At 60.5% G+C, this 27,612-nt stretch overlaps 1 long non-coding RNA gene across 1 annotated transcript in view; it reads left to right on the forward strand.

Moving 5' to 3' along the window:
- The first annotated feature begins 782 nt into the window (after positions 1-782).
- Positions 783-27,612, forward strand: part of LOC121145908 — a 42,144-nt gene continuing 15,314 nt past the window's right edge. Inside the window, exons 1-2 of the long non-coding RNA XR_005882101.1 lie at positions 783-860; positions 24,553-24,664. This is a non-coding gene — a long non-coding RNA (uncharacterized LOC121145908). The remainder of the gene's footprint in view (positions 861-24,552; positions 24,665-27,612) is intronic.

Here is a 27,612-nt window from a genome sequence, read left to right on the forward strand (position 1 = left end):
AGCGCAGGGCACTGGGGCATGGGGGGTGGGCATCAGCCAGGGAGGCCAGCTTGGCAGCAGGGCCCCTGCAGGCCTGGCTGGCATTGGGTGTCCAGCAGCTGCTCTCCAGACAGTCCTTCCCAAGACACTTTTCATGCTGTGTTTCTGCACCAGCTCTGACCAGTATGGCTCTGGTCAGGCCGAGAGGGGCAGAGGGAACCCCAAGGGCCGGCAATGTGGTGTTGAGGACTGTTAGCTACTGGTATCCGCACTTGAAGCCTGTGCCCAGTGTGGCAGGTGCCGGAGATGCCCCTTCTGTAGGCTGTAAGCGAGGGGTGTGCTGATCACCCCCTTTGGGTGGCTGGGGCTGCCGGTGTCCACAGGACCCTGCCCACCTGCTCCGCTGCCATGAATCCTGGCCTCAGATTTCACAGAGAGGAAGACAGGCTGGGACTGTCAGACCTCGGGGTGGACAACCTGTAAGCTGCGTGGACAACAGCACAGACCCGACTCCCCACGAGCAGTGTCAGAGTGCCGCCTTGCCTTCCTGGGTGTTCTTGCACAGCAGGGCCCCGAGAGACACGGAGATCCTGAGGCACCCTGCGGGGCCTGGGGACCCTGCGGAGACAGGTCCCAGGGGTCCCCCCGTCAGGGCAGGGGCGCGGATGGCCAGCGGGTGGAGACGTGCGGCTTTGTTAGGGTGATGAGGCCAGGTGACCGGCCGGGCGCGGGCCGCGGCGATTGCCCGCTCCGCCTCGAGGGGGCCCTGCCGCCGCGGGCGCGGGCCGCCAGCCAGAAGGACGGGCCCGCCCGCGCGCTGCTTGGCGCCCAGCTTCGCTGCCGGCCATCGCCTCGCCGGACCGCGCCGGGGGCTCACCCAGGTACCTGGGGCCGGGAGGGAGCGGGGCGCGCGGTCACGCGCCTCCGCCTTCTTTGTTTTGGCTGGAAGCGCGGGTGTTTGCGCCCTGGACGCGCGGGGAGCAGCAGTTGGGGGCGCGGAGACGCGGGCTGGGCGCGTGGGGCAACAGGGGTTCCGTGGGCGCGAGGGGGAGGACAGAGGGAGGACGGAGACTCGGGGCGCCGGGACAGGGGCGCGGACGGACTGAGGCAGAGGTGCGCGGGCTCCGGGTCTGGGACGTGCGGGGAGAACTGGCGCCCGGCCGGAGCTTGGGAGCGGGGCGCGGGCCGGCTCGGCCCCGGTCTGGGGACGGGACTCGCGGCGCCCGGGTGCCTCGGACGGCGGGCGGAGGCCAGAGCCGCCGGGCGGACTTCGCTCCCTGGGAGCGTCCGGGACTTGGCGCCTCCGAGCCGAGCCAGGGGCCGCCAGCCACGGGCAAAGTCGGTTTGCTGCTTCCTTCAGGCGAGCGCCGATGGCCTCCCTTTTTTGCCCGGTGGGAGGCAGGGGGTCCCTCGCGCCTCCTTTCCGCCTTGGGAAGGAGAGGGGCCCTGCAGGGTGGTCTGGGCAGGGGCCACCTGTGGCACGTGCAGCCTGGCACGCCGGCCTGCCCTGACAAGCGGAGAAGGAGGAGGTGCAGGAGGAGGAGGGTCTTGGCGCCTAGGGGGTCTCTGCCCTGCCTGCCCAGCGGTTTCCTGGCTGTGGTTGGAGACTGTGAGGCAGGAAGAGAAGCGTGAGTTCCCTGTACTCCTGGGGGGTGCCAGCAGGTGACCCGGACAGAGTTGAAACCGTGGTCACCACTGCCGGGACGCCCTCTGCCTGTGCCCTGATGCCTTCCTGCATTTTGGGACTTGAGCGGGGGTGGCGGGGTTCTCTTCCTACAGGAGATGTGGGATTGGAGACACCCCTGCGGGGACAGGCAACAGGGCCGGCTGTCAGAGCTGTCCTGTCCGTCCGGGCAGCCCTACTGGCTGGGCGCCTTCCCTTCACAAGGAGACTCCGTCCTTGTGAGTTTGGCTCTTCTCTGGGGCCTGCCAGGCTGTATTTGCAAATCAATCAACAAGTATTAAGAAAGGGTTTTCTGTGTGGAGGCCTTGAGAACTGGGAAGGGTTGGGGGAGTTGCCTCAGCTGGAGGGTGGAGGGGCATGGTGGAGGCTAGGGAACAGTGCGCAGGCCCTGGGAGCTGAATGCTGGCGGGTGGCCAGGCACCCAGACTCAAGGACAGCTGGAGGCAGGCGACCAGGGCCCATGGAGGAGCTCGGTGCTCTGCAGAGGCCTAGCTGCTTTCACCCAAATACAGGCCTTCCGGGGAGTAAGGATTACTGACCCATTTTACAGATGTGCAAACACAAGCAGAGAAAGACTGTGTGAGCTACTCGTGAAATGCACGGTGAAGGTGCAGCCAGGGAGCTGGCAGGATTAGGCTGACATGTTTGATGGGGGGGGCGTCCTGAGGTGTCTGACTGTGGGGGACCCTTACGTGTGTCTGACAGGGCACCGATCCTAATGCTTGTGCAGGCAGCAATTCCTCAGCTGAGGTTTCTGAAGCTATCAGCAGCTGCAGTTGAATTATTGCTCGGAAAACCAGCAGGAAGAGAGCGCCTTTGGAGATGCAGCCCCCGAGTGCAAGCTGAGAGCCTCTGCCAGTGCCCGCTGGCATCCCTGTGGCAGAGCTGCGCTGCTCAGAGGTGAGCCCAGCTGCAGGAGTCCTCTCCCGTCTGCAGTTGGTGCCACAGCCTGGTAAAGGGCCACCTGGCTAGGAGGTGGGAGGCAGCTGACTGCCAGCTAAAGCAGCTCCCGGCTACAGGGTCCCATGCTGCAGGCCATGACAGGCTGGGCGACTTTCCACAGTCCTGGCTCTGCGTCCAGTTCCTCCTGCTGCTGCTCCTGGGGACTCAGCACTCACTCAGTCCCCTCCCCTCAGCCACTGCGGAAGGTGGGCTTGGCAGTGCCAGCTGTCTCCCAGGGAGGCAGAACCCTCTGTCCAGCCACCTGTGGGACAGAGCTGTCTCCAACCCAGTGTGGATCCAGGCTCTCCGGGCGTTTTTGCCATGGCTCCTGTGTTGTGGTAGAGTCTGGGGATCTCCCCTAGGCTGACCCCTTCTCACCGGGCCCTGGCGAGCTGTGCGTCCGAGCCAGGGACCCTTGCAGCCATGCCACTTAAGCTGAAGCAGAGGCTGCACTTCCTTGGTTAATGTGAAACCGCCCTTTGCTCCTCGGTCAGCAGCAGCGCTGCTGGCCAAAAAAGGGCTCCTCCAGGCCTCACTGAGCTTCAAACACTGAGTCAGTTATCCCTGACCGCCAGCTGCTCATTGCCAGGGGAGCGTGCCAACTCCTGGACATGGGCACAACCCCTGCGTGGCTGCACTGGTCCTGGGGTGCAGTGTAGGGTGGGACTTTGGTCCCTGGTGCCTGGCACATCCCTTGAGGCAGGATCCCAGGCTGGCCAGCTCTCAGCATCCTTGCTTGGTGTGTGGTCATTGACCTTGGGCATGACACCGAGTTTGGAGGCCTCGCATCTTTGATGTCCGTGTAGCCGTCCTCTGAGGGACATTGCGATGGACAGAACTGTGTGCTCTCAGGGGCCCTTGAGCCCGATAGTCTAACTGACCCCACCACAGCCCTGCCTTGGGCCTCTCAGCTGGTGATGGAGCCCCGCCGGGGGCTGCCCCTGCAGACAGGAGAGCAGGAGTGTGGCTGGTGGGGCAGGACGAGCACAGTTGGGGCCCTGGTGTATCATCAGAATGACTGCTGGACACTTGACAAGGATTCTTCTTATTTTTTAAAGAAGTCACTTATGTACTGTTGATATGTCTTGTTCTAAATGGGCAGAATCCACCAAAGATTATGCCAGCAGAGGTGATGGCCTTGAACAAGAGTTCCAGTGTGGCGGAACAGCCCCTGCTCCTGTCCACTGTCCCTGCTCCCCTGCCCCCAGCCTCTGTCCCCAGCCCACTGCAAACAGCCTGCCTTGAACTCTGCCACCTGCCACAGGAGGGCGTGGAGATCCGGCCAGCTTAGGCCCCTTCTGGCGCCATGGGGTGGAGCCCAGGTTGGCGTGGGTCCTGGAGCTATCGTCCTGCGCGGGTTGTCCACAGCCATGGCTGTACTTGGAGTGGGCAAGGCCTGCTCTGCAGCCCAGCTGCTTCCTCCAACAGGCCGAGTGTCCTGTGCTGCCCTTCCTTCCTCCTCCAGCTCTAATTATGGCCCTTCCTCTTCCTCCTCTCCCGGGGAGAGCGGGACCTGGTGCTTCTGCAGCTGCTTCTCTCTGTTCCGCCCCCGTTGCTGACTCTGGCTGGGGGGCGCACAGTCGCGTGGACCCCTCCCCTGGGTGGGCACCGTCAGCCGCACAGCTCACCTCTGGCCCCATGCTGGCCAGGTGTGTGCACTCCTCCGGGAACCAAGGCCTCCCCTACGCTGCACTGCACCTTCCACACTTTGCCTCACTTGTAGCATCCCATTGCCCCCGGGGTGCAGGGCTGCCCAAGGAGGACTCGCCCCTCCCTGCAGGCTGGCTCCAGATCCTGGGTGTGTTTGGCTCCAGCTGGACTCCCTGACCCTGGGCGCCTGAGAAGCAGGTTGCCTCTTCCCTGTCCACTTCCCCATTCTTGGAGGAGTTCCTGGCCCCTGCCTGGACTGGCTGTAGGAGCCTGTGTGCTGTCTTCGGTGACACGTGCAGGGAAGCAGGCATCACAGATGACTTTGGGAGCAGCTGTGTTCCTCTGCAGTGCATCTCTGGGAAGTTCTGCATAGTCCAGGACAGGGACTGAAGGGAGGGGTCAGGTCCTGGGGGTGCTGGGGTCTTGAGGGTCAGGGCGGGTGGGAGAAGCTGTTTAGCTAATGTGTTACTTGGGGCCTAGCCTAAGGCTGTCATGCAGGGAGCAGTCTTTGCTGCCTAATATGCTGTTAAATTTGATTGATTTATTTCATAGTTAGAGCAAGAGATTACATCGACTGGTCACCTCCTGGCAGCCCTGGCTTTGGTTCAGTGGAAGCTGGGAGCTAGGGACAAGGACTCTGTGCAGATCCCTCCCATGGTGGCAGCAGAGTCAGGAGCAAGCTGGGAACCGACCCCGGGCACTCCGCACTGCTGGCTCAGGCGCCCAGTGCCCACTGGGAACCGACCCTGGGCACTCTGCATTGCTGGCTCAAGTGCCCAGTCCCCGGCTGGGAACCGACCCCAGGCACTCCGCACTGCTGGCTCAAGCGCCCAGTCCTTGGCTGGGAACCGACCCCAGGCACTCCGCACTGCTGGCTCAAGCACCCAGTCCCCGGCTGGGAACCGACCCCAGGCACTCCGCACTGCTGGCTCAAGCGCCCAGTGCCCGCTGGGAACCGACCTGGGCACTCCGCACTGCTGGCTCAAGCGCCCAGTGCCCGCTGGGAACCGACCTGGGCATGCCACTCTGCTGTCTCAAGCGCCCAGTCCTTGGCTAGGTGTTTTGGAGCCATCCCGCCCTTTTTTTTTTTTTTTTTTAATTTTAAGGACTCTTTTTAAAATTGGAAATTGGAAAGGCAGATTTGCAAAGGGGAAAAGAGATGGAGAGGAAGATCTACTGGTTCACTCCCCAAATAGCCGCAGTGGCTGGAGCTAAGCCAATCCAAAGCCAGGAGCCAGGAGCTTCTTGTAGGTCTCCAATATGGGTACAGGGTCCTAAGGCTTTGGCCTATTCTCTGCTGCTTTCTCAGGTCATAAGCAAGCTGCTGGGTGGAAAACGGAGCCACCAGGATACGAACTGGTGCCCATATGGGATGCTGGTACTTGGCAGTGGAGGATTAGCCAGTTGAGCCATTGTGTCAACCTTTTTCTGTAAGACAGGGACCAGGGTGGCCTGCACGAGTGGGGAGATCCACGGGGAAGGTGGCGGCCTGCTTCCAGGAGCCTTTTTCTGTAAGACAGCTTTTCCGTAACAGACGCTGTAGTCTGGGGCAAGGAAGACCGAGGAAGTGGAGGACTTGTTTCTCTGATTGCTGTGCTGGAAGCTTCCGTTGCTGTGAGATTTCTGAGTTCCTGGGCGGCTCTGGGAGACCCCCCAAGGGAAGTGTGTGGCTGCTCCTCTAGGCTTCGACTGTGGGCTTCCTGAATGCGTCCCCGGGTGCAGGTGCCTGGGCCAGCCCTGGCCAGCTATGTCCCCCGCATTCCAGCCGCCACTCTGGGTCAGAAGACACAGCTTTCTTGCCGTGACAGAACACATGTTGAGGAAGCATGCTTATTTACATGGGCAGCTCCGCACAGGTGCCCGCCATGCCCATCTCCAGAACTGTGTCTTCTCTGGACCCCTGTCTCCCGCCCCTTGCATCTGAGCGTCATGTCTGTGGCATCCTGCACGCAGGGCTTGTCCTGCGTAACTGGCTCACTTTCCTGAGCATGATGCCTTCCTGGTTTATGTCAGAACTTCAGGCTTTTGCAAGGCCGAATAGCATTCTATTGTTTAGATATTGAGACATGAACACAAGTACACACCCATCAGAGTGCCTCGGGAAGTTCCCGGAGAAATAGAATTACAGTGCAAGTTTGTTTTGGTGTAAAAAAACATTGAGGGCCTGACACGATGGCTCAGTTTGCTAATCCTCCACGTGCAAGCACTAGGATCCCATAGGAATGCTGGTTCATGTCCTGGCTGCTGCTCTTCCCATCCAGCTCCCTGCCTGTGGCCTGGGAAAGCAGTCGAGGATGGCCCAAAGACTTGGGACCCTGCACCGGCGTGGGAGACCCGGAAGAGGCTCCTGGCTCCTGGCTCCTGACTTTGGATGGGCTCAGCTCCAGCCATTGTAGTCGCCTGAGGATCTTTGTCCCTCCTTCTTTCTATAAATCTGCCTTTCCAATAAAAAGAAATAAATCTTTAAGAAAGAAATTTTGAAATCTACACATTTTTTCCATAGTACGTTTGCTGTGAGGTTTCTCAGGATCTGTGTGTGTGTCTGTACCTGTGTGTAATTGGCATGTGCACTCGTGTCATCATGTATGTGTGCACACCTGCACACGTGTGTCTGTGCATATTCATGCATGTGCTCACTTGTATGTGCGCCGATACCCAGTTTTTCTTCTTTTAAAAATATTTATTAATTTATATGAAAAACAGAATGACAGAGAGGGAACGAGGGTTTCTGGGTCTGGTTTGCCTCTCAAGGAGCCGCTTCGCTGGGGCTGGGCCAGGCTGGAGCCAGCAGGCTGCAAGTCCAGCATGGTCTCCCACGTGGGCGGCAGGGGCCTGAGCACTGCTCTCCCAGGCACATTTGCAGGGAGCTGGATGGGAAGCGGAGAAGCTGGGGCTTGAACTGGTTTTCCTGTGGGACACCAGTGTTGCAGGGGTGTGTAAGCTTCTACACCACACCGCCTGCCCTGCCTTTCTCTTCGTCTAGTCCCCTCTGACAGACAAGCACCCTATCCCATCTCTGGCTGCTGAGAATGAGTGCTGCAAGCCCCCACTTGCAGTCCTGTGTGTGTTACACAAGGCTTGAGGGTGCCCAGTAGAACCCTGGCAGCTGGGCCACAGCAGGCTCCCTGGGCCTACCTGGACATGGCCGAGTTGACGCCCCTGGGTGGGACAGGCCTGCGGGACAGGGCAAGGCTTCTGGCCGTGCACTTCTGACAGATCGTGTAAACTTGGTGATTAATGGAATGAGAAAGCAGGAAGAATGTCTTTCATTTAAAAAAAAAGAGAGAGAGAGAGAGAGAGCCTTTGGGGCCGCATGGTTTATTTTCAGAGAGAAGGGTCTGATTCTGTTTCTGGGAATGGTTTTAATTTGGGTAAATGGTTCAGTCTGGGAGCCACATGCCAGAGTCTGTGATCTATGAGAGCAATTACTCCGGGGTTCCTTGCTGCCTCGCAGTGGGAACCACACAGACGCACACATACACTCTCTCACACACACACGCACACATACACACAAACACATACTTATACACACATGCACACACACACACACATACACACAAACACACATACATACAAGCACACACAGACATACACACAGGCCGGGGTTCCTTGCTGCCTCATGGAAGGAGACACACACACATGCACACTTACACACACACATGCACACATACACACAAACACACTCACACACACACAGAATTGTGGGGTCTGATTCAGGGGCTGTTGCCCCCTGGCCTGGAAGAAGTGGCTAGTCTGCTGGGGGACTACTGGCAAGCCAGGCAAGCCAGTGGGAAATAGCAATAAAGCCACTGAGCCAGAGGGTGCAGGGCCTGCGGGCACCCCCTTGGAGGGTGTAGGGCCTGGAGTACCCCCTTGGAGGGTGTAGGGCCTGGAGTACCCCCTTAGAGAGCGTAGGGCCTGAGGTACCCTCTTGGAGGGTTCAAGGCCTGGAGTACCCCCATAGAGTGTGCAGGGCCTGGGGTACCTCCTTGGAGGGCACAGGGCCTGGGGTACCCCCTCTCCTGAGACAGGGCAGGTGTAGGCCGTGTGTCTGCAAGTCCTGCCCATCTTGGGACCTCATATCAGCTTTGTGTCCCCAAAGCCTAGGACGCATCCCTGATTTCTTGGGCAGCCCTGGGGGTCCCTATCTGCATCTTGAAGAATGTGCCTGTTTCCCACAGGTAGGCAAGGCTGCTGGGTGGCCAGATAATGTGGATGGCCGTTCTGTGTGAAAGAACCAGTGGCATGGCACAGGACGGCTGGCCTTCTGGTTGACCCGTCCTGGCAGTCAGCCTTGGAACAGCACGTGACGCGGCGAGTGGCGTGGTGCAGCTCCTCTGCTTGTTGCCCAGGCTGGGGCTTGGCAGGAGACCCCTGCCCTGTGTGCCCTCGCTGCGATTTCTTGGCATGTGGAGCTGACTCTGTGAGGAGACAATTCTTGGCAGTGCTGCTTCCAGAAAGTTCTAGCTGAACGCCAGCAAGGGCTGGCTGGGCGTGAGGCTATAGACTTGGGGTTACATGCTGTCCGTGGGGGGCCTGGGTAGCTGGCACCTGGTCGGAAAGCTGACCCTGTGCCCGAAGGCCAGCGCAAAACCTGTGCCCTGGGGCCTCTTGATGCTGATCTTGGCTCTGAGAGGGAGGGTTGGTGAGTGTCCAGCTGGGTCCTGTGGGTGTTGAGTTCGGCACCGTGCTCAGCCACATTCCGGCTGAGTCCTAGCGCCATTTCTGTTTCTGTGCCAAGAGGCACAGGCCCATGACTGCAGCAGACAAAACCTTGGCTCACCCATGATCCCTTTGTCCTGGGTTCCTGTGACCCATGGGCTCCTGGCCCATCCTTGCGCCTGGATGCACACACACAGGCCCTCTGAATGTGTCCATCCTTCCGTCTCCCATGCTCTTGAGCAGCGAGGAGTGGCCCTGGCCAGGTGCTGCTGGGAGGGTGCTGACCCTTCCTGCTTGGAGCCACCCTCGCCTGTGCGGCCTGCTGTCACATGACCCTGGAACCTTGCCCTGGGGAGCTGGCTTGCCCCTGCCTCCTGCTTTCTGTGGCCCTGGGGTGGTCTCCTGGCTGCTCCGAGAGGCTGCCCACAGCTGGCCATGCCAGCAGGGACCTTGCTGAGCTCTGGCTGCTCTGCAGTCTGGGGCTGCTGAACCCAGAACGGTCAGCCTGGGCTCCTGCATACCAGTCTCCTCCCTGCACACCAGGAACTGAGAGGAGCTGTGGGGGTCTTCCAGATGCTCCCAGCCCTCCCCACCCCCACTTCCTGTCCTAAGGCTCCGTGAGCTGCATTCCTGGCCCTCAATGCATATGTGTTTCTCTGTCCTCCTTGTAGTCCTGGCCCCAGGATCAGTGCCAGGACTACTGTGTCTTTCTTCCCAGGATGAGGGCTGGGGGGGGGGGGAGGGAGCTGATGTCCCCAGGCAAGAAGTCTGCATTGTCCTGGACTACCAGGCTAACGCAAGAGAAGGGAGCACCCCTGCTTCCCCCAGGGAGACATTCTAGAAGCTCTGCTTGTTCCCAAGGCTTTTGTGCATGTTTGCATGGCTACCATTTCTTCTATAAAATGATCTGATTGAGAGACAGAGAAGGGAGTCCGCTGGGTTCATTTCCCACATGCCCCTAGCCAGGGACTGAAGCTGGGCGCCAGTCCTGTAATCCAGGTTTCCTGTGTGGGTGGCAGGACCGAACCCCTGGGGCCCTCCCTGGGGACTCCCAGGCTGGTATTAGCCAGGAACTGGAGCTGGAGCCTGGAGCCCAGGCCCTGAGCCGCCGGCCTTGAGCCACCGGCCTTGAGCAGGCAAAGGAAGCAGCCGCGTCTTCGTTGCTGGCCATGCGTCTGTCCCAGGGCCTCTGTTTTTCTGTGTGTGACCTTGGCTTGCGGGAAGCATCGTGTGCCCCTTCTTGCAGACTTGGGACTCTGGGTTCCTCCGCTGATGTTTGGGGGGACCCCTGAGGGCTGCCGGGGCTGGGCTAGGTGGTGTTGGGAGAATGCTCTTCTTGGACAGCGCCTGCTGGGGGCGCTGCCTGTAAGCCTGGTGACTCCCCACTTGGTAGCGAGATGCCGTGTGCTTATCTTCGGAGTGTCCCAGGGCTTCTAGGATCATGACTTCTGTGCTGAGAGGACAGCGGCCAGGGTCAGGAGCCATGTCCAGGCCTGGCTCAGACCAGTATCCACAAAGTTGGTTGCCCTCTGTGGCCAGTCCTGGGGGACAGTGTGTCCTGCATGAGATGAGGCCCCAACGACTGAACCGTCTCAGTCCCTTGGACAGCTGAGTGTCGGCCTTGGCCTGGGTCCCAAGTGCAGCTCACACCTCCCCACCTTGGCCTGGGTCCCCGGTGCAGCTCACACCTCCCACCTTGGCCTGGGTCCTGGGGTGCAGCTCACACCTCCCCGCCTTGGCCTGGGTCCCCGGTGCAGCTCACACCTCCCACCTTGGCCTGGGTCCTGGGGTGCAGCTCACACCTCCCCGCCTTGGCCTAGGTCCCTGGTGCAGCTCACACCTCCCCGCCTTGGCCTGGGTCCTGGGGTGCAGCTCACACCTCCCCGCCTTGGCCTGGGTCCCTGGTGTAGCTCACACCTCCCCGCCTTGGCCTGGGTTTCTACTGATGGTCCTCTGCTCCTGTTGAGGGTGTGCGCGTGGCACAGTGTGGCTCAGGCTGCACCCAGGATGGAGGACAGGGCAAGTGGCTTCTGACTGCCCTCAGCGTGGGTTTGCAGACATGAGACTTCCAACCCCGGGATACCCTGTTTGCTCTGGGGCTGCAGAATCTGCTGGCTGCACCGTGTAAGGCCAGGGTCACAGGACTGCCCATTCGGCACTTGGCATTCCTACTTCTGAGAAGCAACCTGGCAGGACTGCGACCAGCAAGGTCTGATTCAGGGCAGTGCTGGGGAGGACCCGGGGGGTGTGGCCAGGAAGCACTTGCCCTTGGCGCCCGTGGGTGTAGGTGGCAGTGAGGGAAGGGGCTTCGTGTGCAGCTGCAGCCTAGGCCCCAAGATTTTCTTGCTGTTTTGAGGGGCAGCTGTCAGGTGCAACGATGACAGGCCTGGCATGAAATGTGGAAAACAATGGACAGTGGGGTCAGGCGGCGGCCAGTCTGCTTTCACCTAGCTCCGAAAGGCCCGGTGTGCAGGGTCGAGTCCGCTGCTGGACTCTGACACTGTCCTTGGGGGTTGGGGCTGGTATGGTGGGGCAGGGGAGGCGCTCGCTGTCGCTGCTCCCTTACTTTTCCACGCTGCCCTGGTCACCAGCGTGCAGTACCTCAGGGAGGAGGGGTGGCCAGAGCACCCCGGGCCAGGTCAAGCTGGTTGCCTGGGTGGCCGCCGTGTCTGTGCCAGTGTCCACTGCCTCTCGGAAGTCCTAGGCACAGAGCAGGATGCCAGAGTGGCGACCAGGGAGAGAGGCTGGGGAGGGGTCACTCCATCTCAGAAGGGTCGGGGGTTCCTCTGACATTTGGGAAGGCTCCCTGGCTCAGTGCTCCAGGCTTCTCGGCTTTGCTTGGGGAGGCTGGGAGAAGTGGACTGTGTCCAGAATCAGTCCGCTGGGGGATGGGAGGAGATCCAGCTCAGGGGAAAATCTCATCGCCCTCTGTCTTGTGAAAATGCGATTCTGGGCAGGTTGCGGGGCTAAGGAGCTTGCTGGCATCCTGCTTTTCCATTTGCTGGATTTTTTTTTTTCTGTTCTGCCTGATTTGTGCCTTTTTCCACCTATGTGAAATCTAATTGTGCACATCAGGTGCTTGCCCTAGTTGCCAGAAGCAGGACCTGCCCCTGCATCCCTCGCTGCTAAGGTCACAGCCACACCAGGAATTGACTGCTGCCCCCGTGGCCCCCGGGAGGTTTGTGGCCGCCCCTGAGCCGGCCCGATCCCCAGCCCGGGTTTGCACATTGCAAGGAGATGTATCCGCACTGAGTTCTGAGCTCTGCTGCAGACACCTGCCTGCTTAGCTCAGTGTGACCTGTAGTTTTTGTGATGTTGGCTTTTCTTGCTTTATTATAATTATTTTTTGCTTGGTAGCAGCTTGCAGGCAGGTGTAAGATATACAGGGAGCTTAGGAAGCCTCTACCCACTTCTCCGTCAAGGCAGTGTCCCGGGACCGTACACCCTGCTCAGCACACTTCATCCCACCTCCCTCCCAGGCCCCGCTTCCTAGCCTGTGGGAACCATTGGCCTGCTCCTCAGCGACACAGTTCCTTCATCCCGGGTGTGGCATGGCTGGGGAGCCTCAGGCAGGCTTCCTTCACACTGTGGGACTGGAGGTTCGCATGCATGTTGACGGCTTCGTGTGGCTGAGGACGCGCCATGCTCGGCCTGTGTCCTGTGTCAGGCCACGCAGGGTCATGGTCGCAGGTGTGTGTTGAGTCTTCCCAGCCACGCTCATGGTCTTCTCCACTCGGGGCATCTGTCTGATTCCTCGGCATGGTGCAGGTCCCGGCACCTCCAGGTCTTGGGCCTGTTTGTAAATATTTCCACACCAACTTCTCATTTCTTGGTGTGTGTTTGTGGTAGATGGAAGAGTGCTGTCAGTTTTGTGTTGCTGTAGGTACCACTGGTACCCAGGGGCACACCCAAGTGAGGGGCCCTTGTGGTGCCCAGAGCTGGGGGGTGAGATTTGGGCCGTGGGCTGGGAGGGGTCACTGCTGGGCCCTCCTCCACATGGGCCCCCTCCCCTTCCTGACTCCATGCGTATGTGCACCTGCTCAGGGAGGCCAGTCAGAATCGGCAGCAGGTGAAGCGGAGGTGGGCTGGAGCCCAAGTCCTTGGAGTGGCGCTGGCGTCCTTTCTGTGCCCTCAGGGCCTTTGGCTGCGGGCGCCTGAGGTCTGGGGACCATGCTGGGTGTGGATCCTCCTCCCTTCGCCCGCGCCAGCTCCTCCTTATGGGGCGGGGGCTTTGCTTCGCGCTGCCGGTGAGCAAGCCAACAGTACCTCAGGGGAGGCATTCCTGGCAGGGATTACTGGGGGGGTGACTGCCTGGCTTTGATCCTGAGGCACCTGGCTTGCTGCGGCTCGTCCCTATCAGGACTGCAAATTCCCTTTGCTTTCATGCCGGGAACACACCCCGGGTTCTGACGCCACAGGCTGCAGCCACGGAGGACTCTGGAGGGTCTGCCCAGCCCAGTTCTGGTTGCATGGTCCTCGCCGCGGATGCTGGGAGGGTTCCCGAGGCTCCAGGCGGAGGCCCAGGGTTTCTGGGCTTGTGCCCTGCAGGGCAGCATCCCCGGCTGTGGATTCCCGCTGGAGAATTCCATGCTGCCGACGCTGGAGTGCGGCTCACAGCATCCCAGCTGGAGAAGTCTGTTGGAGTTTGTCCTGGGGAATTGTGGTGTCTCCGCCACCTGCCATTGAATGCTGGGGGCCACCCCTGTCCATTGCCTTCCCAGTTCTTCTCTGTCTCCCCTACTTTTCCAATGACCAGAGGAACCAGGAATGAAAAAAATCCCAGGAAATGTTTTCAGTAAAAGCCTGGAGTTAATGATGAACGCGTGCTGGTTGCTCCTTAGTGCGTGCTTCTGTGCGCTATGAGAGACGTGCCCCACGAGAGACGTGAAAGATCTGTTTGGAAGTTAGGGCAGCGTGGGAGCAGGGGTGCTGAGGGCCGGGGAGGAGGGTGCTTTGTGAGTATGTGGTGCGGGAAGTGATGACCACCTTGTCATCCTGCGTGTCCTCCCCTTGTGGAGGAGGACACACCCGCCCAGCCCCTGCTCAGTGCCTGTGGGCTTGCGCAGGCTCCGTGGTGGAGACCTGCAGGGCTTGGCTCAGGTGGGGCTGCCTCCCGGTCAGTTCGCGGTTCAGGGCTTGCACACTGGCTGGGTGACCTGGGCTCTGCCCTCCCCCACCCACTCTCTGTGTCCTTGAGACCCACGGCTCAGGACAGGGGTGGGCTGCCCAGCAATGGGCCACACCAATGTCAAGTGAGGGGCATTGCACTACAGAGCTGGGGAGCTGCTTCCCATGGGCCAGGCAGGAGGTGGACGTGGTTGGGCCTGTGCCCACACTGCTGTCCTGGGGCTCTCCCTGCTGACCCAGCTGGGTGTGCAGGCGCTTTGGGGCAGCTCCTGCAGCTTTATTCCCCGTCTCCGTTCCAGGGTTGGGCAGAGATGCTGTGCTGAGCAGAACCTGCCACTGCCTGCGGTGTGGTGAGAACGTGGGCCCAGAGCTGCTCACCGCCTTCTGTCTGAGTGCTGTGTCTGGCAGGCACAGGTGTGGTGCTCCACACACACTCATGCACACACATGTGTGTGTGCTCGCACATGTGTATGCATGTGTCCTGTGATTCTGGGTTGCTGTCTTTTTGTGGCTCCTCCAGGCACGCTGTTTCCCGCCCTCACCCACTCACATGCCGGCCTCCAGACAGCTCTCCAGCTTGGCATCCCTGGGCATTCCTTTCATTGCCAAATCCCTGTTATTTTGTTAGAGCCTGTCTTGCAGCCAAAACAGCCTGAGGACAGGAGTCCTGAACAAAGGAGCGGCTCAGGTGTTGGAAGAATGTGCAGGCAAGAGTGTGTGCAGGTGTCTGGGCAGGGGCGGGGGCGGCGCTGCGCCTGCTCAGGTCTGCCCATGCTTCCGGTTCTTCACCATGGCCACGTGCATGTGTAGGGCGGCTCCCGGCATCTGGTGTGCGCGCCTGCAGGCTCCTCTGGAAAGCCACTTCCCCATCCTGCTCCACGCACCCTGCAGAAGCCAGACCTAGCCCTTCACTCCCATCCTGGCCCCTCCCTCCAGTCATCTGACACATGTGTGTACAAGTGTATGTATCTGCAGATGTGCGAGCACACTTACACAACCGTGTGCACATGAGTGTATGTGTGCATGTACCCACATGTGCCTATATGGGCACATGGGTACCTGATACACTGTGTATGACTATGTGCACATTTGCACATGTGTATACAGGGTGTGTGTGTGACACCTGCTCCTCTGTTGGCTTGCTCCACTGGCCCTGCTGGGGATGCTGCTTCCCTGTGGTGCAGTGAGCAGGGCACGCAGTGTGTACATGGTGTGTATACATGGATATGTGGATGGTATGTGCTGTTCTTCCTGTGCATGGTCCAGCAAGACACTCCCAGAGCTTCCCTTGACTGCGTCATCTTCCACAGGCCAGCTTCTAGCCCCAGGTCTGGCCCGAGACTGACCTGTGTTTGGCTCTGGCAGAGTTCCAGGGCCCCGCCCCCAGGCCCCTGCTCCCTGCACCCCGGGCTCCCAGGCCCCTGCTCCCTGCACCCTGGGGTTCCCAGGCCCCTGTCCCCTGTCCCCAGGGCTCCCCTGGGATGTCTCTTGCATCATCCATCTCCATTGTGGGTCCCCATCTGTGATGAGATCCAGCCCTCCAGGCCCTTACCAAGCCCCTCAGATTGCACCTGATTGGGGTCTAGCCGGCACCCAGCCCTGCCCTGGGTGGCTGGGTCCCTTGCCTGCCCTGCGAGGCTCATGTGCTGTCCCTGCCTTCGGCTTCTGTTGTCAGCCGCATCTCACAGTTCCTCATGCCACACTTCGTGGGTACTTCCATTTCTGTTCCAGAGCCTGTCCCTTGTCCACCAGGAAGCCCCCGAGGAGCTGTCCCTACCCTGTGTCTCCCTGCTGCTTCTTGTCATCCCACCTGGCAAGGGGGGTGGGGCCCTGTAGCCTAGCTACCCCTCAACTGGTCTGCATGTTTCAACTTCACAAAGGCCCAGGGAGTCCCCCAGGCTCCCCAACTGTCTGCACAGCCCTAGCCAGGGGCCCTTGCAGAGCCATAGGCACCGTCCGAGTCTTCCTCTGCTTCTCTTGTCCATCAGCCTGGGCACCGCGGCCTGCAGCCTCCCCAGCCTCAGGCCTGCGGCCAGTGCGGGACGCAGGTGGGAGGACCGGGCTCCTATTGGTACAGCCTGTTCTCCATTCGGGATGGTGCACAGGCAGCCTGGAAGAGGTGGCCTCTGGTGCAAATCTGAAGAAAGAGAGGAGAGTGGGGCAGGAGCTGGGAGAGTGAGGTGTGTGTGGAGGCCCAGCATGGCAAATGTCTGAGACGGCTGCTGGCCGCGCAGGTTGGAGCACCGGCCAACGTGGCTGGAGTTGTTCTGTGGACGTGGAAATGACATTGGATGAATTGAAGGCAGAGGTGGGTGCTGGGCCGGGATGTAGCCCTTTGCAGACTTGCGGATAGCCCAGGCTGAGGGACAGGGTACCCAGGAACCTCTGTGCCCTCCTGCCCTCACTCCTGGCTCGTGCCCCACCCCCTGAGCCGTCCCTCTCCCCTGCTCCTCCAGGGGTCCCTCCCATGAATGGCCCGCTGAGCTGGGGGGCTGGGCAGCAGTCTAATCAGAGATTCAAAGGGCAGCAGATATGCCGCCAACATTCCAGAGGCCCAGCCCGGGGCGTGACCTTGGGTGTGGCTGGGACACAGGCACCTGAAGCCCCGCCTGTCTGCTGAGGACACACTCTTTCCACGAGCTGGGGCGCCTGGCCACAGGTGCTTTATGGGCCGGGCGGGCCTCCTCAGGCCAACAGCCGTGGTCGTGTCCAGCTCACCTTGGGGCAGGCGACGGCAGAGGGGCTCCTGCTCCACTGACCCACTTGTGTGGCGCTCTCCCTGTGTAACATGGGAAAGTGAGAATGTGTGGGTACAGCCCTCCCTCCTGGGTGGTCTGGGGCAGGAGTGACCCTCTGGTGAGCTGCAGCACAGTGGCCCCTCTGTGCCGTGGCCAGCTGGATCAGGAGGTGCCCAGCATGATGGCCACCCCAGATAGGGACTCAGGTAAAGTGCTTCAGGCCTGAGCCCTAGCCTGTCAGCTGTCATGGGCAAAGCCACACACTCTACTTGGGGTTGCATCCCAGATTCCGTAAGCCCAATATAGGTGTGCCTGGTGCACCCTGGGTGCTCATCCTACCTGTGTTCAGGTGTGCAGGACGAACAGCACGTGGGTCCTCCTTGCCCACTATGCCATGTGTGGCCTCATGACATGGCCGGGTTATGTCCCTGGGAGGCCTGGCCCGTGGGTGCCCGGCTGCCTCTGTGTCCAGCACCTCCACACACCCATGGCACAGTCTCTGCATCCTCCTGACAGAGGACTGTGGCTTCGGCCAAGGGGCTGCCTCGCCGCTGCTGTTAGGGAGTGGATGGGGCTGTGGTTTCCTCTTGTCCAGTGCTGGCCAGGGGCATGCTTTTCACAGCCTGCAAATCTCAAGTGTGAGATCTTGGTGTGAGGGGCAGGGGTCGCCGGGGAGGGGGCGCTGGGGATCACTTGGGGTTGGGAGGGGGCTCAGCAGCAGGCCAGTTCCACTGGCTCCTGAGCTTGACTCCAAGGCTGGGGTTGTGGTGTGCTGGGACCAGGGCCTATGAGGTGCTCCCAGTGGGGAGCTGGTCAGTGCCAGGGCGGGCGGCCCCAGAGTGCTGTCTGCTCAGGTTCCCTAGGGCAGGACCTGACCCCCAGCCCCACCTCCCTCCGTCCCAGGAGCAGAGGGACTTAGGAGCACACCTACATATAGGCCTTTCAGTATAAAAAAAGAATTGGTTTATTTATTGCAACAGCAGAGAGAGAGAGAGATCTTCTGTCTACTGGTTCACTCCACAGATGGTCACATGGGCCAACGCTGGGAGCCAGGAGGCCCATCTGGGTCCCCCACGAGGATGGCAGAGCCCAGAGGCTTGGACCGTCTGCTGCAGGGGCATGCACAGGACGCTGCATGGACCCCAACCCCATTGCTCCAGGGTGGGCTGCAGCAATGTCCCGGAAGCGTCATTGCTGAGTCACAGCGCCAGCTCCAGCCTGGGGCGTTCTGTGGAGCTGCGGGGCCAGCGGCCATGCTCTCAGGAGGTGGCAGCAGCTGGTGTGACTGTTAGGGAACCAGCCCATGGTCAGGTGCCTGATGCTGTTCCCCTCGTCAGTGAGGGCTGGCTCCTGGCGCACAGGGCAAGGCTGGGAAGAGTGGGTGATGTCAGGAAAGGTGTTTGCAGCTCCAGTGGCATGCTTGGAGCGTCGCTGTGGACGCTGCCACGGCCTGGGTTAGACCTGGGCTCTCTGGCATGGGTGTGACTCAGTAACTCCAAGGGCAGGAATGGGAGACATTCGCAAACCTCAGGCCTCGGTTAACTATAGAAGCCACATCAACAGTATGCCTGAGGATGCGTGGACGCAGAGAAAGCCGGTTCACTCGCTGGGTGGCAGGAAAGAGGAGGCAGGCGACATGCCACAGAACTGTTGGTGCTCATTGGGCAGGGAGCTGGGCCCTGGAGAGGTGGAGAGGCACACAGTTGGAGGGCAGGATCCGATGGACGGACACAGGGAACGGGGACCTGAGGGGGGCCGCGGCTGGAATGCACATGTGCCAGCCCTCAAGGCCTGGCCTGGCCCTCCCAGGGTGCCCTTCACCTGTCAGGCGTTTGGAGTTGAGCATGGAGCTGCAGCTCTGAGGGTGGGCGCATGGGCCCTGCAGGGGCTGCGCTCTGGACACGAGGCCTGTGAGACACTGGTGCTGGGGCCACAGGCGCTGCAGGGTTCCTGCTGGCGGGACTGTGACTTGGCTGTGCTTGAAGTGGCTTCTTTATTTTTCTAAGAAATTGGATTTTATTGTCACAGAGTTATCTTTGAGAAAGTTGTTTATCTATGGAAAAGGCAGAGTGACGGGGTGGGGAGAGATCTTTCATCTGCTGGGTCACTCCCTGCACTAGCCAGGGCTGGGCGAGGCTGGAGCCAGGACCTGGGCACTCCATCCTGGTGTCCTGCACGGGCAGTGCGGCCATCCTCTGCCACCTTTCCAAGGATATCTGCATTGGAAGTAGAACAACCACTTATCTCAAACAAAGAGGGAGTGGTGGCTTAACCTGCTGTGCCACAACACTAACTTAACTGTTATTTGAAGATTCACTTACTGATTTGGAAGATAAAGTTAGAGAGAGAAACAGCTCTTCCAGCTGCTGGTTCACTCTCCAAATGGCTGCGATGGCCAGAGCTGGGTCAGTCCAAGACCAGGAACCGGTTTGGTCCAGCGCTCTGGGCCCCCCGCTGGCCCCATGCAGGCGTTTGGTTCTGGTATCTCTCCTCCCTGGCTTTCTGATCCAGCTCCCCGTGGACCTACTTGGGCTCAAGAACGTGGGTCCGGCCCAGTCCGTTTGAGGAGTGAAATCAGCAGACAGAAGATCTCTCCTAGGTAAAACGAGAGTGAAAAATAAAAAGGCCCAGAGTGGGAACCGGGGCTGGGAGCTGCTGCTGCCTCCCAGTGAGGCTTGGCCAGCCCTTGCACAGGGCTTTGGTGGGCTCTGGCCGCAGCCTCTGGTCGCCCTGCGGCCCGGGAGATTCTGCCCCGAACGGCAGCTGCGGGATGCTATTCAGGACCCGAAGCTTTGCAGCCTGCAGGGCTCTGATTCGTGCTGGCCCCAGGGCCTGAAACCCTAGGACGGCCGCCGCCGCGCCCAGCCCGGTAATTCCAGTCAGCTGGGGCTGCAGGCGCTGCCCCCTGCCTGGCAGGCGGCTCCGGCGCGCCCGCCCTTGGCCCGCCAGCCTCCCCGGGGCTCGCGGCGCTGCGGGCGGGGCGGGGACCGGGCTAATTCGTGTCAGATGCCGGTGCGCCGCGCGCGGATGCAGCGCGGGGCTTTTGTTCCCGGCGCCTGCCTGCCCGAGCCTCCCGGGCCGGACCGCTTCTAGCGCCCTGCGAGCGTGCGGCGGGGGCGGCCATGAGGCTGCGCGCCCTGATCCCCGAGCGGCCGGCGGCGTTCGCGCGCGGGCCCGGGGCGCGCGGGGGCCAGGTGAGTGCGGCGGGGCGCGGGGCCGAGGCGCACGTGGGCTGCGCCGGCCGCTCGACCACGCGTGTGTCCCCGCGAGCGAGCGGCCGTGTGCGCGCGAGGCCCGTGGGGCTGCGCCCCGAGCGGGGCGGCTCCCGCAGAGCCCGTGGCGCGCGGGATTCGGGCTTTACTCCTTCCGCTCCCGCCGCCTCTTGGAAGCGCTTCCTCCCACTCCTGCCCCGGCATGGAAGCGGGGCGCGGGCCCTGGCGCAGACTCGCCGCGTCGCGCGTCTTCCCTGCGAAGGTAAAGCGCGGCTCGCCGTGCCCTCGCGTGGGTCTGGGCGAGCTGGCGGGTTGCCCCAGGGCACAGCCCTCCGCGGTGCTGGAACGCTTGTGGGTTCACGGCCTGGCTTCAGCGGCAGCCGCTTCGCCCACAGTAAGTCCGGCGTTGGCTGCGTTCCTTGGGAAACTTGTAGGGCTCTGAGGAGCGCAGGCTGTCAGAGTGGCAGCCGGGATCCTGCACTCGCAAGTTTTGCCTGGAGGCCACGGGCCGACGCTCCGCGTGTGGCGCCGGCGCGGGGGCGGGCCGGGCTCTGGGCTCACCGCTGCAGGCTTCCCTGGGGTCCCAAGGCCCCCTGGTCCCCCTTCCTACATCTGCGCAGTTTGCTGGAGTGGTGCGCCCTGACCCGGCCCGGCCTGGCCCCGCGGGGCGCCCGTTCTGCTGCCTCCGCCTTTGGGGAGGGGATACTGAGGCAGAGAGTCTGCGGTTTCACGTTTGCCCGAGTGGAGCTCCCCCGCCCGCCCCACTTGGCAGCTTTTTCTTCTGGAGAGAGACCTCCCCATGTGGAGCAGCACTAATTAGGGCTCCTGCTCAGGGAGTCCGGGGAACCCGTAGCCTGGCGGGCTCCTCTTCCAAGCCCTTAGCTGTGAACAATTACGCACATTTTAGATTCCTGCCGGGAGCCTGCTCAGAGTAGGGCAGGGAGTCCTGGTTGGCAACCCTGCCCCCCAGCCCAGATGTGTGGTCCAGCTGAGGTCGGGTAGCTGTCACTTGTGTCACTGGCTTCAGTGGGCACAGGACCCAGACGAAACAGTGTCCCTTTCTCCTTGGGTAGGTTAAAGGTGCTTGTCGGGAATAAGAGGTCGTAGTGTCCCTCCTTGGCCCACAGACTGTGGTCAATTCATTTGGTCAACAAGCATCGATTGAGGGGCCCGGTCCCCTGACTGCCAGGCACCATGGACAAAGAGGGCCGGGCGGGTGTCTTGTCTCTGGGAGGCTGCGGATGGGCACAGGGAGGAGGTGAGACGACACAGCCGTGCACAGTACTGGAGGGACAGACTGCTGGACGGGGCGGTGTTTGGGGCGCGAATGGCTGCTCCTGTACGGATGTGACACTGGGGGAGAGGCTGGCCCTCGTGCAGGGCTTGCTGTCCCCACTGGTGTGAGACGCTGTTGTTGGGACCCCGCTGGCCCCCAGGACCTTGGATGCCCCCCACTTTGCTCTCAGAGACCCTGCAGTCTCCTTCAAAACAGCACAAGAGTGAGAGCTGCTGCTGGGCGCTGGGAAAGTGAAATAGGCCATCGGTGACTTGGTACAGACTGTTTTGAAACTTGAGCAGTGGGGCTCCCTGGCTGCTAATTGGAATCACCTGGGGGAGCTTTGGCCCCCAGCCAGGGCTCTGGCTCCACCTCCAGGTAATCTCATTTAATTGGCCTGGGACTGAGCTGAGGCTGAGCTCTTAAAAAAGCTGTGCCCAGGGGCGGGCATAGTGGCACAGTGAGTTAAGCCGCTGCCTACTGTGGTATCCCACGTGGGAGTGCCAGTGGAGCTGACACTGTGCTGCCTCTGATCCAGCAGCATGCCACTGCTCCTGGGAAGGTGGCAGAGGAAGGTCCTGGTGTCTGGACCCTTGCCGCCCACGTGGGAAACCAGGGTGAATTTCTGCCTGGCTTAGCCCCGGCTGCTGTGAGTTTTGGAGTGGTGATCAGCAGGTGGGACAGGTCTCACTGCCTGTCATTCTGCCTTTAAAACAAACAGCAGAGCCAGTAGCTGCCCAAGTGGAGTTTGAGGACTGGTGTTGGGCCCTTGCAGCAGCTGTGCCAGGAGTTAGGCGGAAAGGGCGTCCCTTGCTTTTGAGAGGTTATGACTTGCCCAGGGCCGCCAGGCTCGGGCTGCAGGGGCAGGGTTGACGGGACGGTGTCTGCTCGCTCAGGGGCCCTCTCTGTGGTTTGACAGTCTTGACGGAAGCCCGGAGGCTGGAGCGAGCAGGGTTGACTTGGCAGAGGTTGGGATTGGAAGTGGTGATGACAGCAAGCTGTATGTTAGCCGCGCGCCGGACGGCTTGAGTGGCAGGGGAGACCAGGGCCATCCCAAGGCTTCCAGCTTCCATCTGAGTCCCAGCTGGTGGCCTGGGAAGCAGGGAGGGTGACCCCAGTGCTTGGGCTCCCTGCACCCCCATGCGTGCTCCAGGCCCCTGCCTGTGGCAGTTCCAGCCAGCTTGGGGAGTGAGCCAATGATTTCTCTCTTTCCGTACCCTCTTGCAACTGTGCCTTTGAAATAAAAAATACTAATAAAACCACAATCTGACAACCCTTGACCTTTAATTGAATTACTTACATGAATGATTGTTAATAAGATGAGCTTTAATGCATCCTCTCGCTACTTGTTTTGTATTTCCCCCACATGTTCTTTGTTGCGCTTTTCTCTTTTCTGTTAGCCTTGTTAGAGTTGTTGCCACGTTCGCTGCCGCTGGTGATTTTAGTGTTGCTGGAGGGTTTAGCAGACACCTCCCAGCCCGTCCCAGCGGCTCTGAGAGCGGCTCAGCATTTCCTCTGCTTGCCTGAGTCAGTGCTGAGCTGTCGTCAGCCGTGCTGGTTTCTCCTGGGTGGATGCCGCATCTGCTGCAGCAGTCGGTCGTGTGAGTTGCAGATCCTAAGAAGGAATCACCCTGTCGGGCGCTGGTACTCTGTTCTGGGTAAAGCCGTGTTCCACTGAGCGCTGCCCTTTTGCCCAGGGACTGGCCCTAACAGTCCTTACGTCACCCGGTGATGTGCTCTTTCAGCCTTTGTCTGACCAAGAGCTTGGCTCACTTTCACGTTTTGAAGATAGCTGTGCTGGGTGTGGAACGTTGCCTTGCTGGCTTTGCTGGTGCTCCTTGCCTGCTTTCTCTCCCGCGTTGTGAGATGCTGTTCTTCAGGGACTCCAGCTGCGCGCGTGCTCACTGCTTTGCGCCCACCGCTGCTGTGTGTGTAGTATTGGTCTGGCTGGCTCACGACCTCTCTTGCCGTGACCCACCGCTGTAGTCTTCAGCTCCCACCTTGTCTGCTCTGTCCTGCAGGAGTCTGACTGGGCTCTGCTGCGTCTTCCAGGTCTCTGCCTGCCCTTTGGAGAGCGGCTAGGATCTCCTTGGAGGTCCTGGTCAACTGGCCCTGCCGCCTCTGCCATCTGTCTCGGCGCCTCTGTCAGACCTTGTGAATGTGACCCTGTGGGTGTTGGACATGTTTACCCTGCCGATGGTTGCCTTGAGTTTTATAGAGGGCGCAGAGTGAACCTGCTGGGGTTGCTTTGTGGATGGGAGAGCAGCTGCAGTCGCCTCCCGGCTCGCCATTCTGCAGGGTGTTTTTGAGAGGCTGTGAAGTCTGAGGCTTCCTGCCTGGCTGTGGGATAAGGCCTTGTTCCCTGCTCGATTCCGGCACTGGGCCTCGCATCCTGCCTGCAGATTTCTTTCCCCAGCCCAGGGGAGCAACCTCTCATGTGTGTGTGTGGGTGCGCGTGCACACACACACGCACACATGCTCTCAAGACTGAGTGTGCGGTGTACGCTAGTTCCTGCGCCTGCTCCTGCTCCTCCATGCAGACTAGGCCCTCGTTGGGAGCAGACTCCCCCTTCCTTCTCCGCCATCGTGGGGTGGTCCCAGCAGTCGCCTCATTTTCCATGTCTCTGACAAGGAAACTTCACCATGCTTGGTTTCCAGGTGCTATGTCTTTATGAACCATCTTTATATTCAAATCTCTTGGTGGCATTTTAAATCAGGCTGCTGTAACTGTTCACACAGTCTTTCATGACTGTAGGTATGTATTTCCTTATGTGAGGGTAGAATTCCAGGTAGCGGAAGACTGTCTGAAGTTGGTAAGAAATAGCCTGTTTCCAGAGCACTGTGCAGCTTCCTCCGTGTTCCCTGCGGTGCCCCATCCTCTCAACACGTTTTAATTGCCCCAGTGAGCAGCTGATGAGCTCAGTGACTCTGAGTGTGGATAAACACACAGCCGCTTGTCGGCAGTAAGCAGCTGTGGCTGCTGTTCTGTCCCCAAGGGAAACTGGGCTTGTGAAGGTCTGCTCCAGCTGGGAGGCCTGATTGCAAGCGTGTCTGAGAATGCACACACATGTGGCTCCCTGGGCTCAGGGAGAACAGGAGTGGGCACCCTGCGTGGGGGAGCTGGCCAACTTCTGCCTGACACTGGTGTTGCGTCCCTTGCCGTGGAGGCCTGGGCCCAGCCAGTCATGTGGCCGTCACGTGGTTGGGAGCTGGCTGTGATGGAAGGGGGAAGTGACCCAAACCCTGAACTGAAGGTTGACACCCCCACTTTTCCTTTTCCAGGTAGAAGAATTCACCCCAAGACGGCACGGCTTCAAGAGCAAGACCTTTAAGAAACCCAGGGCCTGTGGGGTCTGCAAGCAGATTGTCGTGGGCCGGGGCAGCTCATGCCGAGGTGGGTCCTTGCCCTTGCCTTGTCCTTGTCTTGCGCGTCGGCCAGCACCACAGCGAGCAGAGGTGCTGTTGGGAGTTTGCCCAGAATTCCCTGGCTCAGCCCCTGGCCGGACACGGCCGGGACCAGCTGGGCTTCCCCAGAGAGGGGCTCCCCTAGAGAGGGGCTCCCCCAGAGAGGAGCTCATGGGGACGCACATGCTCCCATGGCTTCTCAGTCCTCCTCCCCTGTCCTGGAGCTTCTGTGACTCGTGGGTGTCTGAGCAGACATGGCCACTCGGGTTCTGCTGCTCTTGGTTTCCACACAGCCCTTGCCAGGGCCCTGCTCCTGTCCCTGGGTACAGCTGCTAATGCCTCCTGCCAGCTGACCAGTGGGACTTACCTGCTGATGCTTTGGTGCCCGGGTGATGAACCTGTTGGTAGACATAGGGCTGTCTCTGTGCCATCCTGGCATCCCTGAATGCCAACGTCAGTCTGCAGAGTGGAAGGCTGCCTCTTGGTCGTTTCTCCTGCAGAGAGGAGGGAGGAGAGGGCCGTGTGGAAGGCTGCCTGGTGTGCCCGAGAGTGAGTGCCTGTGAGCATGTGCAGGTGCCCCGCACAGGCGTGGCTGAGCATGTGTGCACGGTGTACGTTCTTGTGCATGGGCACATGGCTGGGAGTGCATTGCTTGGCCACACAGGTGCCCTATGGGTTGAAGCAGGTATGTGAGCATTCTTCCAGCTCCTGCAGCGTTTGCCACTGTCCTCTGTGCTGCCCATTGTGTAGGGAGACAATGAGGTAGAGCCAGTGTGCAGGCCCTGCCTGAGCTCTTGCTGCCTTGAGAGAGAAGCGAGGGAGTGCACGGTGCCGTGCACACAGTTCTTGGCTGTCACCGTGCAGTCCTTCTGAAGGCCGCGGTCGGCCGTGCCAGCTCTGTTGCCTTCCGTGACCTGGTCCCCAGCAGCTTCCACAGCCCCTCTGCTGGCATCAGTGGATGTGGCCGCTGCCCCACTTCTCTCACAACCCCCAGCAGAGCGGTCATGCCAGGCACGTGGGTCTCAGCTCTCACCATCAGGCTGTAGGCATGGCAGTCTGCCCTGGCAGTGTTGGCTCCTGACTGGCCTACTCCTGAGTGTGGCCCTGTCCTTGCCTGTGGGGGTCACTCTCTTTTACCCGTCTCCCTGGCTGACACAGCGCTCTGAGTTGCAGCCAGTGTGGGCAGGAAGAGTCAGAACTTGGGTGGGAGTCTACATTCCGCCATCGCCCCTGGGTAACCCTGGACATACAGCAGTTACAAGAGCCCCTGTGTCCCGCTGTAGAGCGGCTGTGCGGACCCCAGTGAGGTATGCAGGAAGCAGGTGGGGCCCCGCCCAGAGGTGGGTTGGATGCCCAGCTCACCCTGCTGCCCTCGCTACTCTGTACCTCAACTCTGTGAGCCGCCTTGGGTACACCGTTAGGAGTGGCCCTGAGTCAGCTGATGCAGCCCTGTGGTGGGGCAAGTGCAGTTCTGCCACCCCCCCGGTGCCCACATGCCCAGCTTGGCCCACACAGCACCTCCACACACAGACCCTCCTCATTCTCACCCACCCTCCTGTGTCTGCCTCATGAGGTGACACTCCTGGCCCTGGGGACCTCCAGGTTGTGGGGCCCCACTGTGGGCTTTACCTCGAGGCTCTGGGGTAGCAGTGGTGTGGATACCCTAAAGCAGTGACACAGCTGTGACCTGACAGACCTAGGACAGCCACAGGGCTCATCAGGAGGGGGAGTGGGGCCAGGGACAGCGAGAGGCTTTGTTAACCCTGTGGACTTTAGTGGGGGAGCACTGCATGTTTCTTGTCAGTTCTAGGAGACCCGGGCTCTGCAGGAAGGTGGGGTAGGGGGGCCCTTGGCCAGACAGATGCCCCCTGGAGAGCCAGTTGGCCTGGGGCCAGCAGAGGGACTGGAGAGACCAGCATGGCATGCAGAGAGCAGTACAGAAGAGGGACTTGGTGCTGGGGAGAGAGAACTACAGAGCAGAAGTGGTGCTGTGAGAGCTGCCAGGAGGGAGATGCCATGGGCCAGGGGGAGGTGGGCAGAGCAGGCTGCTGCCAGATTTGATGGTGGCCAGTGCATTCATTCCATCCGGCAGCATCAGCACCTGCTGGCACAGAGGATGGGAGCTGTACACCAGAGGCCCTTACTGTCTCCCCTACGCCAAGTAATGGTAGTTGGAGTACAGGTGGGTGCAGAGGCTGCCCTTGGCCGGAACCAGGTGACAGCTGTCAGACATGGTGGTCAGCATAGGCCGTAGTGGGTCAAGCCACTGGCCATGACACTGGTCCCACTTCTGCAGCTCCCTGCTTCTGACCTGGGGAGGCAACATTAGCTGACCCCAGTGTGAGACCTGGATGTGTGTTCTGGCTCCTGGCTTCATCCTGGCCCAGTCCTGGCTGTTGCAGCCATCTGGGGAGGGAGCCAGTAGGCAGGAGAGCTCTCTGTCATTCTGCCTTTCAGAATAAGTTTAAAAAAAATGCTAGCAGGGCCGTAGTGGGCAGTGTGGATAGTGGCCACTTGGGGTTAGGGAAGCCTGGCCTGTTGGTCATTCCCGCCTCTGGGGATACAGAGAAGCACAGGGTGGCTCTTGGGCTTATGTGGGACGTGAGCACATGGTGAATGTCCTCCAGAAGGTTCTGGAGGCCTGGCTGCACGCTTCCGGAGCTTGTGGGGTCTGGTGGTTGGACTTGCCACGGAGCGGTTGGTTCTCCCAGTTTTCCCATGTGACTGTCCTGGGTGGTTGAGCACCTGCGTGCGTGTGCCTTGTGCGAAGCGTGCTTCTTGGGGCACACGGAGCTGTAGTTAGCTTTGTCCGTCGGGGACGTTTCTGCCTGTTGTTTAGGGATGGTGATTTTAACGTCACTTGGCAGGGGTCTGGATAACTTTCTTCGCACCAGTGCTGTCCCTCTGCCCTGGCTCTCATGGCGGAAGCAGACCTGG

Source organism: Ochotona curzoniae, unplaced genomic scaffold (genome assembly GCF_017591425.1).
Source record: "Ochotona curzoniae isolate NIBS_2020 unplaced genomic scaffold, NIBS_Ocur_1.0 scaffold_3835, whole genome shotgun sequence".
NCBI classification, from domain to species: domain Eukaryota; kingdom Metazoa; phylum Chordata; class Mammalia; order Lagomorpha; family Ochotonidae; genus Ochotona; species Ochotona curzoniae.